The sequence below is a fragment of the Dermochelys coriacea genome, chromosome 7, assembly GCF_009764565.3.
Source record: "Dermochelys coriacea isolate rDerCor1 chromosome 7, rDerCor1.pri.v4, whole genome shotgun sequence".
Taxonomy (NCBI): Eukaryota; Metazoa; Chordata; order Testudines; family Dermochelyidae; genus Dermochelys; species Dermochelys coriacea.
The window spans coordinates 100939028-100961083 of NC_050074.1; the positions used below are offsets into that span (position 1 = coordinate 100939028).

The 22056-nt window shown below is 40.5% G+C and overlaps 1 long non-coding RNA gene across 1 annotated transcript; it reads right to left on the bottom strand.

Annotated features, from left to right (window-relative positions):
- Positions 1–8256: 8256 nt before the first annotated feature.
- LOC119859460 lies at positions 8257–19954 on the bottom strand. Its single transcript, XR_005294217.2, has 3 exons — positions 19876–19954; positions 16866–16936; positions 8257–8478 (listed from the first exon to the last, which is right to left on the bottom strand). It is a non-coding gene; the product is annotated as an uncharacterized LOC119859460 (long non-coding RNA).
- Between the last annotated feature and the right edge of the window lie 2102 nt (positions 19955–22056).

Genomic DNA, 22056 nt, shown 5'->3' on the forward strand with positions numbered 1-22056 from the left:
TTGCCAACTGTGTCCGCATATCTATTCAGGGGACACCATCATAGGGCCTAATCACATCAGCCACACTATCAGAGGCTCATTCACCTGCATATCTACCAATGTGATATATGCCATCATGTGCCAGCAATGCCCCTCTGCCATGTACATTAGCCAAACTGGACAGTCTCTACATAAAAGAATAAATGGACACAAATCAGACATCAAGAATTATAACATTCAAAAACCAGTTGGAGAACACTTCAATCTCTCTGGTCACTTGATTACAGACCTAAAAGTGGCAATACTTCAACAAAAAAACTTCAAAAAACAGACTCCAATGAGAGACTGCTGAATTGGAATTAATTTGCAAACTGGATATAATTAACTTAGGCTTGAATAGTGACTGGGAGTGGATGGGTCATTACACAAAGTAAAACTATTTCCCCATGTTTATTTCCCCCCCCCCCCCGCATTGTTCCACAGACATTCTTGTCAACCTCTGGAAATGGCCCACCTTGATCATCACTACAAAAGGTCCCCCCCCCCCGGCTCTCCTGCTGGTAATAGCTCACCTTACCTGATCATTCTCGTTAGAGTGTATATGGTAACACCCATTGTTTCATGTTCTCTGTGTATATAAATCTCCCCACTGTATTTTCCACTGAATGCATCCGATAAAGTGAGCTGTAGCTCACAAAAGCTCATGCTCTAATAAATTTGTTAGTCTCTAAGGTGCCACAAGTACTCCTTTTCTTTTTGCGAATACAGACTAACACGGCTGCTATTCTGTTACCTATATAGATGTGATATTCAGTACATTCAAATTGACTTCTCACCATGCCTTGAAACATATCTAAATCAAACAACCCAGCTCTGGCTGCTGTTTTCCTGTTTCTCCAGTAATATTTTACTCCAAAAGAGCCCATAAAATTTACTTGTAAAAACAAGTGTGCTGACTTACCCATAGCCTCAGCTCCTTTTAATATATAGCTGCTAACCACCATGCAATCCCTCTTTTATTTAAAATTCTGATATCTACCCTGCCTCGTTTCCTTATGAGACAGAGCTCTAGATTTTTTTCTCCTAGGAACTTTCCTTTGCTCCTTTGTTTTCCTCCCTTTCCTATTTCTGAACTTCATAACTTTTTCCAAGTCTTTACTTCTCTCCTTCTTCCACCATGCCATATAATAGCGTGCCATTGAAGGACCCCAAAAATCAAAATCTAAAAGCAAAATACCCTCCATACCCCAGAGCACAGAATTTCCACTACAAATCTGACATGTCATAATAATAAAGAGCCTAAAAACTTACTGGTCTAGAATTACGGTCAGCACTCACACACTTGTAGATAAGCTTTGCTTTTCTCTTTGATGATGACTGAGTGCATCTGATGTGTTAAACAGGTGCAAAAGAGATTGCTACTGGCAATTTACTGAACCCCTCCAGTTTGGTCCTACAGAAAAGCAGCAGAAAGGTTCTCCTTGCAGAGTTTCTTCTGACCTCTTCTCATTACAGTAACTCTTCGCTTAATGTTGTAGTTATGTTCCTGAAAAATGCGACTTTAAACAAAGCAATGTTAAGCAAATCCAATTTCCCCATAAGAATTAAGGAGTTAGGGGAGTTAGGTTCCAGGGAAATTTTTTTTACTAGACAAAAAGACTAATTGTATGTATGTATACACACACACTGTATACATTTCAAACAAACAATGTAATACTGTACACAGCAATGATGATTGTGAAACTTGGTTGCGGTGGTGAAATCAGAGGGTGGGATATTTCCTAGGGAATGCCTTACTGCTAAATGATGAACTAGCATTCAGCTCAGCCCTCAAGGGTTAACACATTGTTATTAATTTAGCCTCATACTCTACAAGAAAGCATGAATGCAGGGAGGGGAGACAGCATGGCAGACAGAGACATACCCTGTGAAAGAAAAAAAAAGGGGGGGGAGAGGGGTGCATTGCCCCTTTAAGTATGCTGACCCCACTCTAAGTACATTGCCTATTTAAGTAAATCAGCAAGTTGAGACAGCAGTGGCTGCCAGCAAGCTGCCTCAGTCCTGAGCCCTGTCTTGTCCTCTTCCCTCCACCCCCACCCCGCTCTATAGAGATGGGGTAAGCTGGGGGCAGGAGGATACCCTGACATTAGCCCCTCTCTCCCTCCCCCCCGCTCCCTGCACAGCAAGCAGGAGGCTCCCAGGAGCAGCTCCAAGGCAGTGGTGGGAGGGACAGCTGAACTGCTGGCAACTGGTGGCCTGCTTCTGCACAGCGAACTTAGGGGAGTGTGGAGCTGATAGGGAGTTGCCAGTCCACCCTGGTTCCAAGCTCCCATCAGCTAGCTGCAATGGGCTGCTCTTTCTGCAAGCTGTGGACAAAGCAGGTGGCTGCCAAACAATGTTATAAGGGAGCATTGAGCAACTTTAAATGAGCATGTTCCCTAATTGATCAGCAACATAATGACAAAACAGCGTTAACCAGGACGACTTTAAGTGAGGAGTTACTGTAATAGGCTGGAGATGGAGCCACGGGGAGAAAGTCTGTTGCCCCCTCATTGAAGTAATAAGAAGGTCTTCTCCCAAAGCCAATGGATCTTGGGACTCCACTGAACAAACAGGGCCATCCACACCGGGTAGTGTGTCTACACTGGCTCGAGTCCCCTGCCCATCCTCTGACTCTCAATGGAGTTATACCACAAAGGAATCTTGTAGAGTTGGCTACTGCAAGATCCCACCCTTAAAAGGCAATGTAATTGTGGCAAAAGATAATATAGCCCCCACATTTACAACCCTTCCTGCATGTAGATGCCAAGGAGAGCATTCCCAGGAACATACTAGATGGGTTGAGAGATCCACATGGGAATCTGGTGGGAAAAACTATTAGGCCCTTACACATTTAGGGCTTGTGTACCTTTTCTTTTGCCTCTTAATTTTTTAAATGTCTATTTTAACCAGCGATGTGCAAACTTATGATTTGAGCTTGGCCCCTCCTCTGGATTCATCTCCCATGAGCTGGAAAGCATGGTCACTACTGAGTCAACAAAAGATGAAGTTTTTCCACTTTGAGAAGAAAAGGAACCTCTCAATCCCAGGCTTATCTCTTCCTTCCACTCTTCTATAGGTGTCAGGCTTTTTGTTCTGATGTAGTGGTTCTCCATTGAAGAGGATTCCTTCCAGGAGCTGTACCCTGTGAGAGGTGATGCTGTACTATAATTCCAGCAACAAAACAGAATCTGTATTTTGTAAAATATAAAGTTAATGGTTTCTTATATTGGGTATAAAAGAAAATTCCACAGTGCATAGAACAAAAATTAACAACAACAAAATAGAGGGCCAGAGACTCTGTGAGTGTAAACCTCCTTACTGATTCACACCAGGTAAGGGGCAGGACCAGAGGAAAATTCATTCCATGTCACTTAAGTTAGTTAGTTATATATCAAGGTCACTTTCAGGTACTGTATATTCACTGTTGTATACTCCATTTTACAAAAGAATAGCTGCTTGTACATACATTCTTTGTTTGCAATGCTACATTTTAATAGTCATTTCAAAGAGAGTACTAAAATTCAGAGAAAAAGACTAAAATGTCATTGTTTACTGTATTATATGAGAAGTTCTCATCTTCTTTTTCTTATTTCCCCACAGACAGAAATGTTCTACATAGATCTCTATTTGTTCTTACTTTAAAAAGAGATTCCCATGGGTTCAATCTCCCTGTCTTCTATACAGTTGCAGAAGAACAGAAGAATCAGGAAAAATGAAATGACCCTCTAGAAGTGCTCTCCCTTAGAAACAACTGCTTGGGGGGGGGGAGTGGGAAACCAATGCCAGCATTTATAGTTCATGTTGCCAGAATATTCTCTCCATGTAATTAAAACACTACCAGCCGCACATGCATGTGCACAGACACTGTGCAGATGAAACAATTACTGACAATGAATATATACAGCACCATGCCAAATTATGTGTATTACAAGAGTGCCTACTGAGATGAGGGCCACAGCTCACTGGGGAGCGTACAAGCACATAGTAAGAGACAGTCCCTTCCCCCAAAGAACTTACAATCTAAGTTGATGGGACCAAAAAAAAAGGAGGGGGATAGGTTGGGAAACAGAGGCACAAAGTGGGACTTGCCCCTACTCACACAGGTGGTCCGGGGCAGAGGTAGGAATTGAATTTTAGTCCAGTGCCCTACCCACTGGGACCGTGCTGCGTCTTCAACAGCACATCTAGTCATAAAAATCAGATCATTTTGCAATAAAGAAGAAAAGTCCCATGGCTTCCCTTCAGCCTTAAGGTTAGAATGAGATCAGGCCTGAAAGCCACTGAACACTAAAATTCAGGGAGATCTTTTTAACATATTGGTATCTTGGATTTCCTTATCTGAAATTTTATTTGAGACTCCAAAGGATGTTTTGCTATCTTAAAATGCTATTGCCAGACCCTTGCTTTATCTTTGAATCATTCACTAGTGCCCAATGGAGCAACCAAAGAGTTATGTGAGGAATTTTAACAGAGTTCTGCTGATTTCCATGGGCTTTGCCTCAGACCTTCTGTTCTCTGCCATTTATGGGAATTTTCATCTTTTTTAAAAAAATTAGTAAATGGGACAAATGACAATGAAAATCATAAGCATATCCACTTGCCCTAAAACATTCTTTCAAAAGTGCTCAAGAAGTAGATTCCACTGACTCCTTTTGTCAGCATTCTTTTGTTGTCTTTTTGTCCCATCAAGGCACACAAAGCAATCATAACAAATGGAGGCATTGTTAGAATGTAAAAGCCTAAACATGTGATTGCCTTTCACTACATCATTTTTTTTGTCTGTCATTTACTTACCATTGTGTTTCTTGGTACCTCTAGTTCCGAGACAAAAATCTCTATAAAGACAGTGGTAGGGTTGTAAGTAGACTGGACCATTGGAGTCATCGTATGAAAGTAAGGAAACAGAGAGCTATCATATAAAAAGCTAAGAAACTAGAACAATGGAGCAGTAGTTTAAAAAACCCTACATGTCAAAATATGAAAACAGTCAAACTAAGGGTGAAATCCTAGCCCTATTGAAGTAAACGGCAGATTTGCCATGGACTTCAATAGAATCCTAAATCTCTAACATCAACCTAAAATTTGCTTTTGTTTAAAAAAAAAAATCAGGATTCAATTTTATTTTCACAATGGCTGAACAAAACATTGTCTTGCCACAATCTAAGGACAGGGTAGGCACCAAAATGGAAGAAACTAAAAGGCAGCAAGGCCAGGTGAGTGTTAAACCTGGCTTTTTAGTTTGTTTTTCATTTCATCATTTTCTTTTCTGATCATTAATAAAAATGAAGACCTCTGATTCTGTAAGATACAAGGCATGGTCAGACCCCTCAGATCTATATGGAGACCTACTGGTTTCAGTGGGGCTCTTTGAGGGCATATGTCCAACCACACAGAGAAATTGGCAGAACCAGGGTCTTACTGATCAAAGGGAAATAGTAAAGGCAAAATTCAGAGGAATTTTTAAAACAAAAACAAAAAAACATTGTCAAGTAGATCACCTCAATCCACTTTGGTTACTGTATTAGAAAGAAAAAAAACACAGCTGCCAAGTCTTGCTAAAAAAAAAATAGTATGGATTGGTTTTAGCAGCTTTGAAAATAATAATCTACAGAGAAAATCCACAAGCAACCCATGCAGCCCCTGTTGAAACCTCAGTATTAACTTTACATTCTGGTCACATTTCCATTTTACACTTCAGGCAAATATTTATCTTTTCTTTCATTTTTTGTCCTAGTTTAGGATTGTATTCTTAACTGATGTTTTTTCCCCTAGAGGACACGCTTGGCACTCTCCTTTACTTATTGAAGTTAAGTTTATTTTTATATAGTTGCAGTCACTTACATGGCAGCTCAGCTTTCTATTTACTTCCAGTCACAATATCTATATTCTGTACACATACTTGGTCTCCATCCTTATACTGTAGCCCTCAGTGTATTTTATTATTTTAATAGAATTTAATCATAAAAATTTCACAGCATTTGGTCAACCAATATTACAGTGACATTATTTAGGCTGTTTATGCTCTTAATGTAAAGCAAAATACAATAAGAACTGTAAATGATCTTTTGTACCCAATAAGATTTTAGTCCTCTCTTTTCATGCTATTGTTTGTTCTTAAAATAAAATGTTGATAATTATACTAGGTTGATACAAAGGGATCAGAAAGGAATTTCTCCCCAGGTCAGACTGGCAATGACCTCGGTTGGAGGTGTGGGGGGCACGCGGCGGGGTTGCCTTCCTATGCAGCGTGTGGGTGAGGGTCACTTGCCAGGATTATCTGGCTATAACTCTGAAATAAATGATTGTGAGAAAAAGCCATATTAGTCTGTATTCGCAAAAAGAAAAGGAGTACTTGTGGCACCTTAGAGACTAACAAATTTATTTGAGCATAAGCTTTCGTGAGCTACAGCTGCATCCGATGAAGTGAGCTGTAGCTCATGAAAGCTTACGCTCAAATAAATTTGTTAGTTTCTAAGGTGCCACAAGTACTCCTTTTCTTTTTGCGAATCATTTATTTGCCATTGTAAGGGCCTCAGGCATGGTGCACCTCAGTCCCTCCTATTCTCTGCCTGTGGCACAGAATAGTCAGTCCAGTGCTTCACCATCCTCCAAGTGAAATAGTTCCCCCCCCCCATATCCAACCTAGACCTCCCCCACTGCAACTTGAGACCATTGCTCCTTGTTCTGTCATCTTCCACCACTGAGAACAGCCTAGCTCCATCCTCTTTGGAACCCCCCCCTCTTCTGAGAGTTGAAGGCTGCTATGAAATCCCCCCCTTACTCTTCTCTTCTGAAGGCTAAATACACCCATTTCCTGCAGCCTCTCCTCCCAAGTCATGTGCCCCAGCTCCCTAATCGTTTTCATTGCTCTCCATTGGATTCTCTCCAATTTGTCCACATCCTTTCTGTAGTGAGGGGCCCAAAATGGGATGCAATACTCCAGATGTGGCCTCACCACTGCTGAATAGAAGGGAATAATCACTTCCCTCAATCTCCTGGCAATGCTGTTACTAATGCAGCCCAATATACCATTAGTCTTCTTGGCAAAAAGGACACACTGTTGACTTACATCCAGCTTCTCGTCTACTGTAATCCCCAGGTCCTTTTCTGCAGAACTGCCACTTAGCCTGTCAGTCCCCAGACTGTAGCATGGGATTCTTCCTTCTTAAGTGCAGAACTCTGCACTTATCCCTGTTGAACCTCAGATTTCTTTTAGCCCAATCCTCCAATTTGTCATGCTTAACTGTAAGATTGAGTAGAGATCTATTGAAGTCAATGTGATTACTCAAGTGCATAAAGATAAATGCTTGCATAATTGTTGGCAAAATTGGGGTCCTATTTTATATCTTGTATCCTTTTCTCTGCCCTTTTTCTGTATTTTGTCTACTCCTGCAATCGCTTAAGGACATAGGTAACCTTATTCATGTTACTAGATCCATTGACTTCAATGGGAATAGTCATATGCTTTAAATCAGTGGTTCTTAACCAGGGCTGGCATTAGACTTGCTGGCCCAGGGCAGAAAGCCCAAGCACCACCATGTAGGGCGGAAGTGCAGGGCCCAAAGCCCTGCCACCTAGCGGTGAAGCTGAAGCCTAAGCAATTTAGCCTCACTAGGCCCCCTGCGGCAATTGCCCTGCTTACTAACACTTAATGCTAGTCCTGGCTTCTATATGCAGAAAAATAGTTGTTTAGTACAAGTGAGCTGTGGAATTTTTATAGCATGTTGTGGGGCCTCAAAAAGGAACAGGTTGAGAACCCCTGCTTTAAGGTATGTACATGCATATGAGTTTGTAGGATCAGGGCTTTAGCTCTTCGGGGCAGATGTCCTTCTGACTATGCAACACCTATCACACTTTCAGGCACTAAGACACTGCAAACAATTATACATGTGAGAAGTCCCAATACCTTCTTTGGTGTTGTTCATATGATAAAACATGCATAACTATTTGCAGGCTTGCAGCCCACATAAATAATACAAATAATGCACACAGATAGGATGTCATATTAAAAATGGAGACAGGTTACAGGTGAATTATCTTTATGTTTGTTTGTAGAAAATCATGTAGTAGATGTAATAGATTATGTGATAGACAAAATATTATTGCTTAACAGACCTTTGAAAAGTCTTTTCAGAACTTGCATGGAATTTTGCAAACTCTTACTAGTGTACTTTAATAACCTTTTCCACATTAAGGGAGAGTACACTACATGATGCATATGCTGATTAATTAATGTTTACAACAGTTTAAGGTATTTTGCAAATATCAGCTAATTACTATCATTGTTTTATTGATATGAAGATTGCCTGTGTGGTTGTTGTTCATGGTTCAAAATAATGGGAGAAACAAACCCCGGAAATATAGTTCTTTAATAAAATTTTCAAAGAGCACAGAGGATATATATCCATACTCTGAGTATCACATATGGGATCTGTTGCATATTCTCCTCCACAACATCTGAAATGAAAAGATGACCCTAATTCAGTATGCTCCTTGTAGGTAGGAGGACTTTTCCCCCTCTCACCGCTCAAGATGGAGATTTCCCATGCTTGCATTTACATATTCATGAAAGGGTGTTCTGCCTCCATACCGTGTGCTTAAACTCCAGTGAATACCCCTCCACCGGGGCTTTGTGTAGTTGGAGGGAGAGGGGGCAAACCAGGAAAGCTGGGTAAGCTTCTCTGAATTCTCCCTCCTAAAAGTTGGCTGTGTTAACTGGTACAGCTTTCTCCTCTGTGTTCTGCAGCTCTTCTGTAGGAGGCCTATTCAGGAAACTGTAGTAGACTTGAGCTCCTGGATAATGGGAGTGGACTGCTTAGTTGAGCAAGAGGCACTCCCCTGCATCATAGGGGATATATGGGTTAAGGAATTGGAAGCCCCAATTTCTCCATGAGGACAGGGAGATGATAGAGAACCATGGCTCATATGAACCCACAAAAGAATTGCGGAGTTAGGAATGAAAATGGAGTCCTTACTTATAAAAACCTAAGTCTCCTGGAATATTTTCCAGAATGATCCTGTTTCCAGTGAAGTTAAGGGCCTCCTATCCCACTGATTTCACTGGTACAGGACTATGCCTTTAGTGAGCATCAGAGGCTTAAGATGATCTCAGTGATCCACACACATGCCATCTCAAAATGTCCAAAATTGCATATATGAAAATACATTTTAATCCTCTTGTGTATCTGCTTCTGGATAAAAATCAAAAGACTTACTAAACTGACTGCACAGTCTGCAGCATTAGGATTAATTGAATGTCAGTTTTTATATTTCACAATGCAAAATGGATTATAACCTAGAGCCAGTCTCAGCAGAGTTATTCTAGATCATTGCCAGGATGTGGAATGGTACCACATTTTAATTTTAAACTATTCTAATTCTTTAGAACTGTTTTGGGGTATGTCTACACTGCATCTGAGAGTGAGCTTTCTATCCTGGGACTATGTGTTAAGGTGCTAAAATAACTGGGTAGACATTGCAGCTTGGGCTGGAGCTTGGGCTCTGAAACCTGGTGCATTAATGCACCATCTGCACTGCTATTTTTAGAGTACTAGCATGAGCCCACTTACACAAGTCTATGGATCTGGTTTAGAAGGTTTGCTCCCAGATGCAGTATAGACGTATTCTTGATGGTTTCAGTATTTAACAGGGGATATGATTAACCTGATGGGTCTTCTCTCTTCCTTCATGTTCTCATATACAATTTGAACACCATGGGCCAGACATCAGCTCTTGCAAGCGCTGGAGATAATGAATGCTGATCTAGCCCATTGCCAATAAATGTGCGATTTCTAGCAAACCTATTATCCTCCTTTATTCTGACTTCCAAAGCAACCAACCCATCCCTCTTCATCCTGTCTCCATCTTCCATCTACTGAAAGACAGTATTTCCCATTCATAGTGCCTCACTGGAACTGCCTTGGCTAAGTACTATACATGTGGAAATTGTGAGAAAGGGAGATCTTTAGAGATTACAGCTTCCTGTTACCTAATTTCCTCCATTTCACTGTTAAAAAAAAAAAAATCAATTCTGTATGGTCTGTAAAGTCAGGAAAAATATTCTGCAAGAAATCTTGTGAAGACTCAGAAAACTTGTGATAAGCACACAGCCCTATAAAACATCTACAATATAGATTTTGGTAACCAGTATTATGTAGCTACTACCTAGAAAGCCATGACTATGTAATATGCTATCTGCTCACCGATAAAATATTGAGCTTGTTTGCACATTCAAAACTGTCTGTCACTCTTCACATGCAGCATGATGATCTTTGTTGCATTCAAGAGCGGGTCTGTGCTTACACACAATTCCCTCCGAGGCAACATCAAAGGCATCATTTCCCGACTGCTTTTTATTTTTGTTGACTATTGATTTTGTGCCAGAGTTTAGTAGGATTCAGTTTTAATTGATGGAACTACAAGACTATCCCTGGTTTAAATTATTAATGAGCACCATGTCTCAGTCATCTGTTTGCAGCACTCCATTGTCTCAAAAGTAACTGGGCTTCAATATACACAACATCTCAACAAAAAATGTGAAATATTTTTCTGCTGTGGCAGACTAAGATTTTGGCACATTTGAGCTCCTACAGTCCAGGGTCTTTGAGTGCTACTATAAACACAGTTTTGAAAGGTTTATCTCTTATCCATAAAAATTCTCAGTGGACCAAACTGACAAAGTCTTCAGCTAGGAATGATTGTATTTTTTGTTTTAAATCAAAGTATTTCAGTTTGACAGCGTTTCAGTTGCCAGAACAAAAACAACAAAAATCCAGAATGTTATTCAGATGCTTTTGTGTCTGCTTATAACTTAACTTGGAAAATGATTGTTCAGTAATGTGGATATTACCTCATGTTACATATGTGGTGGTGATACCCACATGATAAACTGCAAAATAAGTGATAAATTACATTTATCTTGTGCTTTGACTCACTTGAACTCTGCCCAGTAATTCATCTCTGCTGAAACTACTTCTAACAATACAAGACCTTTCAGTGGCCTTCAAACAGACTTAAAAAAAAAAAAAAAAAAAAAAACACACACCACAAACACACCACACACACGAGATACAAATGTGCTTCTCTTTTCCCTAAGCGCAGAATCCTGGGCCTAATGCCTAGGATAGCAGTATTCAATTTGGGCCCATTTTTTAAAGTTATTTGATTGAGGAACTGGTGCTTTTTATACCTGAAGAGACACTTCCATCTAAAAATATGTGCACTGGTTCTTTAAGACTAGCAGGCAGCCAGACACAAGCAGAACGGCTTATATGGAGAAAGTATAGTGCAGCATAGAGAAGCAGGTTCCCTTTAGGGAGAACACTATTTTACTAGAGGTTCCTTGCTCAGTTAGAAAGGGTTGTTTCCTTCTGTTTTCACGTGACATGTCAGAAGCTGTCTCATTTTGAGTGAATATAAATAAGAGGAAAAGAAAATGGCAAAGGTCAATTGTCTGGAAAGCATTATTTGCCAAGTCCATGGGATGTCCTAAGTGGAAGGAACATTTACCACATTCTAAAGAATCTTAACACAAAGAGCATTCAAGTGCAGCCCAAAGTCGTCAATTCATGCATTGGGAAGGAAAGGTGATAATACTCATAAGGCTTTGGGGAGAAAAATGTTGAAAATTACAAGAACTTTCTTTAAAAGTTTGATGAGCATTTTTTCTAAAGAGAAATATGTATGAATTTATATACTTTCACAAAAGACTATGAATAGAAGATTAGAGAAATATGGAAGTGTTCATAAGGGTCCTATGGCTGGGATACTGCACTATATAGACCATGGAGATGATCTGGCAAATCATATATTCTTACATTCCTACATCAGAACTGTTGCATGTCCTGAGTACTATAAAATCCTGGAGCAAAATTCATATCTTACCTGTCATCATAAACTGCTTTTTGAAGTTCTTAAGACAGGCTGTTTTAAAAATACATGGGAGTACGCTTTTGAAGATCTAAAGAATCTATTGACTGCCTCTCCAGTCATGGCATTTTATGATGTTTCCAAGCCTATAGCTGTTTCAGCACATGCTAGCGGCAGCTATGGCAGGGGTGGGCAAACTACGGCCTGGGGGCCGCATGCAGCCCTTCAGACATTTTAATCCAGCCCTTGAGCTCCTGCCAGGGAACAGGGTTGGGGGCTTGCCCCGCTCTGCATGTGCCATGGCTCTGCATGGGTTCCACAAGCAGCAGCATGTCTCACCTCCAACTCCTATGCCTAGGGGAAGCCAGGAGGCTCTGCACACTGCCCCTGCAACTTCCATTGGCCTGAAACTGCAGCCAATGGGAGCTGCACCTGTGGACAGGGCAGTGAGCAGCACTGCCTGGCTGCCCCTCTGTGTAGGAGACAGAGGAGAGACATGCTGCTGCTTCAGGGAGCTGCTTGGGGTAAGTGCCACCTAGAGCCTGCACCCCTGACCTCCTCATACACCCCAACCCCCTGCTCCAGCTCTGACCCCCCCCCTCCTGTCCTCCAGACCCCTTGGTCCCAGCCCAGAGCAGCCTCTTACACCCCAAACCCCTCATCCCCAGCCCCACTCCAGAGCCCTCACCCTCCCCTGCACCTCAACCCCCTTCCTATACCCTGAAGACCTCATTTTTGGTCCTACCCCAGAGCCCACACCCCCAGCTGGAGACTTCACCCCTTCCTGCACCCCAGCCCCGCAATTTTATGAGCATTTATGGCCTGCCATACAGTTTCCATACCCCAGGTTCTAATGAAACTGTAGCTTTCCTGCTAACATTTCCTGGAATAAATATTCTAATGGAGGGAAAAAAATCCTTAAAACTAATTCTGATGTTCCTTCAGCCCACAGAAGATCTCAGCGGGCATATCATCCATGAAAACTGAGTCAGAAGTGCTGAACTAATATAATTAGTCTGAAAACCATGCAAATTCAAATAGATTAGGATTCCTATCTAGCTTTATCCAAGGAAAATATTTTGTAAAAAATAGCGTAAACATTTTCAGAAACAATGATAGCCTGATACAACGTTACTGACCATTTTATGCAATGCTTTTTTAAACTTCTCATTTTGTAATGTCTCTTCAACAGACCTTTAAGAATACCTTTTTTAGTTCAGGATTAAGATTTCTGAAGAAATCTTATTTAATAAAGGGACATGTACTAGGAATAGAACTTCTCTGAAAGTTTCCAATATGCAGGAGGTACAAGACTTTGGCTACCAGACTAAAAGGTGCAGGACCAAAAATATAGAACAAAAGAGCAGCAATTACAAATTCCCCACCAGAGGAATCCAGCACTTTATTTTTCCCCCTGGGATCAAATCAAATGATTCTGTATGAAATGCAGAAGTAGATACACAATTTTTGGCTCAGACTAGGAAACGTCACCAAATGCATCCAATGAAGTGAGCTGTAGCTCACGAAAGCTTATGCTCTAATAAATTTGTTAGTCTCTAAGGTGCCACAAGTACTCCTTTTCTTTTCACCAAGTGCAGTTGTGTTCAATTCCAGTGCTTGGTAATGGTTCAGGTTAATTCTTATTTTATCTGAATTAATTTGCCTGCATACTGTATTTTACAGGCATTTTATATGGCTGAGTAACAGCCACTGAGTTACTCACCATCTAAAAGACAACAGGAAATTTCTTCCTGGCTAAATGCAGCGACTCCTTAAAATATTACAGATTCATGCACATCACCTGCAGGTGGAGAACCTAGGCCGACAACTCCAGTGGACGTCTTTCTTGCAGTGATTGTCATTAAGTCATCATTTAGTAATACTTACCACACAAGTTCTCCCCTATCCTAAGTCTACAGAAATACTGTAGTATCTCAGATGAGACAGTGTTAACTGCAAACAAACATCATGACAACCCACTGGTCCTCAGGCAATACAGCTTTCCTTTCTATGGCTTTTCTGTCCACATCCCATTCAGGGAAGTCTGTTTACCACAGAAGCTCCCTTGACTGCTAGGTAGCAGTGTCAGCAGTTTAGCTGTACTTTTAACATTTTGTCCATTTTAATGCAATGAACTTTTTTCCTTTTAATGCAATACTATTTTTGAGGGAATATGTCATCCTCTCCAGTGCTTTTCCCCTCATCCCTCTTCATGAGATCTCTAAGGGAAAAGCTAGAAGAACAAAGACAATTGGGGGGGAGGAGGAAGTAGCAATAACCTCTCTCAGGCACACCTAAAGAGAAGCTGTGAGAAGAGGATTTCTTCTCTTTCCTTCCCATTTCACAGTCACCATTGGCCTCCACAACATGACAGGCAGTGTGTTCAACAAAACAACCTTCTTCCCCAATCTAATGTTAAAATGGATAGAATCTGAAGCTAAAGAAATTCAGACTAGAAATCAAGTGTAAATGCTTAATACAGAGAATAATTAACCATTGGAACAGCTTGTCTAGGGATGAGATGGATTCGCCATCACTTGAAATCTTTAAGTCGAAGCTGGATGTCTTTCTAAATGATATGCTGTAGCCCAACTAGAAGGTTACTTGCTTGATGCAGGAATCACTGAGTGAAATGCTATTGCCTGTGTCACACAGGAAGTCAGAGAAGATGATCATAATACTCCCTTCTAGCATTACATTCCTCTAATTATTTTTAATCAACAATTCACTCTTTCAGTAAAATATATAATTGGTTTCATCCACTATTGAAGGTCAGTTACAAATTAAGGGCCAAATCCTACCCTCAAATTCCCTTTACATTACTCTGGCACTGCAAAGAGAACATAACATTGTCCTAAAGGGATAGCTTGGAATTCTCTTTCCATAAAGGAATCCCAAGTTGGGGGGAGGGGGGGGGAAAGAAGTAGCCAGCTCTATGAGACTCACTCTTGGTCCCCTCCAGCATGGAGGGTGCGTTGGACTGAAATGGCTCTGGTGATCCTTGCAAATGTTAGCACTCCCAAGGGGTCCATTAAAGTCGGCCCAAATCAGAGCAGCCCTGAAGCTATTCCAGCTTACACCTCCAGTATCACAAGGAGGGCCAGAAAAGTGGTGTCGGCTGCACCATGTATACAATGGAGCCACAAGTTGTTAATCTAGGGGGAACAATTAGAATAGTAGCATGTCCTTTAAAAACAGCAGAAGAAAATAGAGTATAAAAAGTTATTGGGAAGAGGTTCTCAAGAACAAACTTAGTCATGGAAAGATTGAGGTTTCATAAATTCTTTCAAAAACAAATATTGGAATCCTTGCATTTCCAAAAAAAAAAAAAAAAAAACCACCCACAAACCTAGAAATAACATTGTTTTAAAAAGTTATGTGGATAAAGGAGCCAAAGCCTCCACTCCTCATCCATGAAAACTCAGAGTAACTTATGTTGAGAAATCCTGTTTGCTGAGATCATTCATCCGCAACCAGATGGTAGATGAGCATAAAGATTTTGACACTGTAGAAAATACTGCACCCTGAAATGAATGTCACTTAATTTTCTGTCAGGGCAGTATTTACTGCGTACTTTATTTTCCTGAAGTTCTGTACTTTTCTCTGCAAGTGGAAAGCTCTAATATATGTAACGATTTGACCCTAGGAGCATTAATTGTTCCACTTCAGATTTTAATAAGCTTCCTCCCCCCGCCCCCAGCAACGGGGATGGAGGTGGAAGGACAAAACTTCTTCCACTAATAAGAATGATGACCTGTTTACAGGACATAAATACTGCCAGAAGAGACAACTTCAGACCAAAATCATCTTTCATTAAATTACAATAATGCTTAACTGGGGTGGAGGGAACTCTTATAATGCAATGCACTTGATTATTTTTGCTTGTCTGAGCAGGTGTGCACATTACCAAAGCAATTACAGCCTCTATCCAAATAGACACAATCTCAGCTATTATGGGCCTGGTCTTGTAAACTCTTCATGCACAGAACTCCTGTTGTCTTCAGTGGAAGTTCTTTGCAAGGAGAGTTTAGTGGATTGAGACTGGACTATATGTCTTACTGGATGAATAGGTACAATGCTGTACAAAGATTTTTTGATTTGCTGTACAATTAAAAGAAAGTTAAAAATATTTATAAATACACGTCTGTTTCTGTGCTTTATCTTGGAAATTCCTCCATATGGCTCTGATCCTGTTGTTAGAGCCACAAAGATAAACCCTTATTCCTGCACCAAACTTCAGCAGGGCCGCACATGGGCACAGAATTCCACCCTCATGGGTTCATATGCGAATATCAGGATCTATAGTTTTTCAGTGCAAGCAGATGTTATTGGGCAAAGGAATTCAACTGTCACCTTTGATGCATCAATCCAATGTACTGAAATCCCAAATGAAAATGTATACAAGATTAACACAAGCAATATAGCAAAGGGTGTCTAGTATTCCTATTGTCAGTAGGTGAGTTTTTACTCTATTTACTTCTAATAATTTCATATTTTTGTTGTTAATGCAAGGAATTTAGTAATGGAATTATAACTGAGTATATCATGTGTAACTATCAAGGCTCTGTGTGTGTGTGTCATGGCTATGACTTCCATAGCATAAATAATGAGCTTTATGGATTTCATAAAACTCATGATTTATGTCACCATGGTCAGCCTGCTACTGAGCAATACTCCATTAATTTTTACTAATTTAACAGTAGCTGTTCAGGAAAAACACTTGGGACCAGATTCTGCCAACCTCTCTGGCAGCCAAAACAGCTGGCATAACTGGCTACCTGTCAACTCCCCCTGTGCTTAGTGAATCACTGGGTGGGATAGAAACAGCATAGAACCCAATTGCTCCCACAGTCTCTTCATTTCTTCTGCTGCCTATTCTCTCTGGACAAAAACCTCTCTCTCACAGTGAGCACTGACATACAAACACCCACACCCAGGTGAGGATAAAGATGGTTACATAGTAAAACATTGCATACCTCTGCTCAGAGCTGCCCTGCCGAATCTCATGAGTTTGGCACAGGGGGAGTGTCTTCAATTACTCTTTACACTGTGAAAAGAAGGAAGTATATGACACCAAGATGATTGTTACGCTGAAAACAAAAATAAGCTCAGCATAGTCCCTGGGCTCTATGCTAACCAAATTGTCTCGTTAAATACACATTGGACAGACAGAACATCATAAGAGCTTCAGAAGAAATAGAAAGGGAAAAAAGGCAGCAAGCAGCAGGGATTCTTACGTTTATGCTGTATGTTATTCTTTGGTTTTCTTTCCTCACATTTTAAGGCCTATTGTGTTTTATTTCTATGTTACAAGATAAAGTAACTTAAAAGCTTAATAATGAGACAGGCAAAGTTATTTCTCTGCACTGCCTCTGTTTGGTTATTTTCTTTTCCCCATATGTTTCTTATTAGGCATGCTGCACAGCTCATAATGTAGTCACAGCCAAAAGAGACTGGATTTTACTGATTAAGGGATATTTTAAAACTTCACACATTCTTTTCAAACCTCCATTCAATAGTTCGTAATAATTGTAAGCAGCTGAAAATAAAGCAGATATGAAATGCTTGAGATGCCTCATCTTAGACTTATTAACCATTACAGGCCTAGAATAGCCTCTTTGTCCTTTTTCTCTTTCAAGCTGAAAATAATAATAAAAAATACATCTTCCGTGCATAAATGTTAAAGATTTCCTTGGTACTGCTACCTTGGAAACACTATGCTAAATGGGGACCGATGAAAATAGATTATGATGCAAGAATGAACTACATAATGTATCTAGAAAGGTCTGACTTGGAAAACAGCACTGCTGAACTGATATTCAGGCTTTTATTTTTAGAGGAGTACTTCAGGATGCAGATATTTCCACTCTGTTGTCACTGAATGTACAGCAAGTCTCTGCAGTTCTTTAAGATTATTTTTCCAGAGATAACAAATGCGTTTTTTATGCATCACGGACCACTATGCGCTACCTCCACCACCTTACCCCCGTTGCCATTTTTTCTGTCTGCCAGAAGTCTCTAGGGAAACTTTCTAGAAGTGTTGTCATTTTCTAAACTACATTCCCTGATGAATAGCATGGAAGCTTCCAAAACAAGTGGACCCTTAAAACAACCTAGTCTGTGCTACTGACCACTTTATTTATATAAAATAAAGAGACTTTTTTGACCATCTTTCATTAGGCATAAAAATCACCTTTTCAGACATGTGACAATTGTTTTGAATTTCTAAGGGACATCTCAAAGAAATTGTAATAAAATACTACAATTGAAGATACTGTACATTTGAAATGTGCAATTGAAAGCACTGACATATTGGTGTGTAATCTGTAATGATTTTAGGTGGTGTTTGGTCAACTGCACTGTAATTAAAGTAACTTCAGGAGTTTCATTATCCCCTTGTATATAATTTGGTTTCCCATATTTAAATTCCCACATGTGGTCCTCCCTCCATTCTCCTCCAGTCCTTATGCCAGGCATTGTTTCTCCATATCCTATGGAAGCCTACTAGCAAGGGTCATTTGTGTTCTTGCTTCTGCATTTCTCCCCAACTCATCCTTCCTGGGATTACCCTACTATGCTGCCAGGATCATGCCCATCTGTTCTTGCCACCCCCACCCCACATCACCATACAGTAACCCCTTTACAATGAGAGACTTGGGTTTTATTTGTAATCAGGGGAAATGTGAACCAGTTGATACATTTGATTGACCTAAAGCTCAGATGATGTTCCCCAATTTCACACATCTCCTTTTTAAAAGAAAGTGTATGACCCACAAACCTTAACCTGTCCTAACAGACCAAATTTAAAAAAAAAAGGGGGGGGCAAACCTATAGACTGGGTTAATTGAAATTTTATGGTTATAATTGAAAAAGTCCAATAAAATATGGATATGCACCGATCCATTTGATTTAGTTTAATCCATAAAACAATTATCCAATGGAAACTATTGGAGAGGTGGCAGCTAAAGGCTCAGATGCAAAAATTTTCTTGCAAAGCCTTTATCAATTTATGATTGTATTACTACAGTTCACTCTGCAATGAAGCTACAAATGGAAACCATTTGGAAACTAAAGTGAGTGCAGAATGCAGCTAGTTTCTCATTAAGTGGGGTTTTGTGCCATGAGCACTCAAGATTGGGCCACTGCGATATAAACTAGTTACCAACTGGTTGCTGGGTAGAATTTGAAGAGTTATTTTTAACCCATGAGCCCTAATACTAAACTCCTATTTGTGAGTCTAGTGAAATAGCATAATGGACACCACTCTTTGGGGCAGGGACTCTTTGTTTTATGTCTGTACAGCACCTAGCACACTGGGGTCCTGGTCTACAAGTGGGGCTTCTAGGTGTTACCACAACACAAAGAATTAAAATGTAGGATAATTTTGATAATATTTAAGAATTTCCAGAATGAACAAGGAGCTAAACTTTTCAGGACTATACAGCATTCATTCAAGCAAAACACCTCAGAGAAACCATGGTGGTGTCGCGGTCATCCCTCCCCTTCAGGGTTGGAGGGAGGCCATGCTGCCTGACTATGTCATTGGGATTGCTGCCTAATATCAGGGGGAATTAGCAGACCACTTGCTAGCATCCTAACCAGTCTAACAGGGCTGAGCCCCAAAAAGTCTACAGGCTCTGGCCCTTCAGCAGGAGCAGGGTCACCAAGGAGTCTGTAGGCCTAGCCCTTCAGCAAGAGCAGAGCAAACACAGCAGTCTATCAGCTATGGGGGTTTGTTGTCCTTGCCTAAGTGAACAGCAAACAAATGCAGACCTGTTGGGCCTCAGGTAGGGTGGCAGGGAGGACTGGCCCACCCAACTCCACCGCATCCCAGCCCAAGACCCTAACAGTGGCAGAGCATTCTGCCACTAGGTCAGCAGGGAATCCAGCCACAATACGCTGACTATGTTTCAAGCAGCACTACAGCCAGACTGGAGTCAGCTGTCCCTGGGCCACTTTCTCCCCATCCCACCCCACGGAGTGTACCTAGATCCATGGGGCATCCTCCATCTTCCCAGGGCATGTGGCAGTCTGGGCAGCTCCCCTGCAGACACAAATTCTCCAGTGAGCAGGATGCATCCATCTCCTTTAGATGCCCCGCCTTTTATACTTCCTGTCCCGCCTATCCACTTCTGTGGGAGGGGCGAGGTAGGTCTGGCTTTGCCCACCTGGGCACAGAGATTTCCTCCCCTTTAGGGTCAAAGGGAGGTCACTCCACCTCACTACAGAAGTCCTTTGAAAGCATCCTATATGTAGTAACTTCCCAGCATTTCCACAATGCAAAAAGCTTCAAATAATACTCACGAACCATAGTAATGGTAAACTGGCTTTCTCTCATGCGTTAGAGTTCTCGCAAAGAGTTAACAAAACAGTCGATCAAGAAGAACCATTAACTATGATTCATTCAGACTCTCAAAAGACTTTTGATAAAGCTCCTCACTAGAAGCTGTTAAGAAAACTGGGTAAGCACAGGGTGAAAGGTAAAGTCCTGTCTTGGGTTAAAAACAAGTTAAGAGATAGAAAACCTAGTAGAAATAAATGGCCAATTCTCAGTATGAAAAAAGGTTAATAGAGGAGTGCCCCAGGGATAAGTCTTAGGTCTGGTGTTTTTCAATACACTCATTAACAACCTGAAAGAGGTGGTGAATAGTAAGGTGACAACACTTCCTGACAAAATTATTTAGGTCAGTCAAGACTAGGGAAAGCTGTGTGGAAACTCAGAAGGAACTAATGCTAGCAGAGGAATTCATCATAGATAAATTCAAACTAGCACAACTGAGAGGGAACATTTTAAAACTACCTGTAAATGCTGATGAATTCTTAATTTATTGTAACCACATAAGAAAAAATATTTAAGAATGATTGTGGGCAGTTCAATTAATGCTGTATGGCTGATCAAGGTACAGCAATGGTCAAAATAGACTGCCTTAAGGGAGAGAGTGAGTAATATGGAAAATATAAATACTATAATATAAATCAATTTTACATCCTCATCTTTAATACTTCCATCAGTTTTTGTCACCTCATCACAAAAAAGACATCCAAAACAAAAATGTTACAGAGGAGGATAGTGATATATGTTTAGAGCAGTTAATCTGTTGCACATGTCTTTGAAAAGTTGACCCTCTTTGTCTACTTAACATAATGCTCTTCTGTGCCAGAGGCTTCAAGATCATACATTACGTCCAAGTGGTATCTTCCGGAGCACACCCTGCCTCATTTGCTTCTAATAACTACTAGTCATGGCATTTTCCTCCTTTATCACTTGCCTCTATTTAGCTATATCACTAAGGCTATATAAAGGCATCACATTCTGCAGAGATCAAGGAAGTTCAAGGAAAGTCTGATGATGAAAGGACGACTGTGGTTCAACAAGAGATTTTTCACTATTCCTACTGAGTCCTATTGAGCTGATAAACTGACACATTGTTAGATTGAAACATTCAAAGAAAACAGCTCCACAGAGTACAAGGGCAGTTAGTACAATTGAATGGGTACACACCCACTGGGATAATTTATAGTAAGAACCCGTTTAATGCGAAAGGGAGTTCAGCTAGCCCTCCATAAATAAAGTTCTAGTCATGACGAAGAATGGGCTGGCAACACGCATACACATTAAATACCATAATAATAATAAATAATAATTGCATAAGGTGTCTGATCTGTCTACATGGTGCTTATATGGCCCCCATAACTGTAATGTCTGAGACCTCACAATCTGTAATATATTTATTGTCACAACACTCCTGTGAGGTTGGGAAGTGCTATTATCCTATTTGACAGATGGAGAACTGAGGCCCAAAGAAATTAAGTGACTTGCCCAATCAAGAAGTCTTCGGTGGAGACACTCGAACCCAGACCTCCCAAGTCCCTGGCTAACCCCCAACCACTAAACTAACAAACTAAAAGCTAGCCTAAAGCATAACCCAAACTCTCTGGTAAAGAGGGGTTTCAGCCAAGATTCTAGAAATAACAAATCAAGATGCATTAAGGTACTTACAATATATAGTTTGTATATGGCTTACAATCATCTTTAATTTGATCAGAAGTAAGAATTTTCAGATATTAGTTTTGTGCTTATTTTCTTTATAAAACTACAAGCTACCCCATAGCTGTTTCTGATATTGCAATGTACAGGGTAATATTTTTCATTACTAGTAAAAGAAA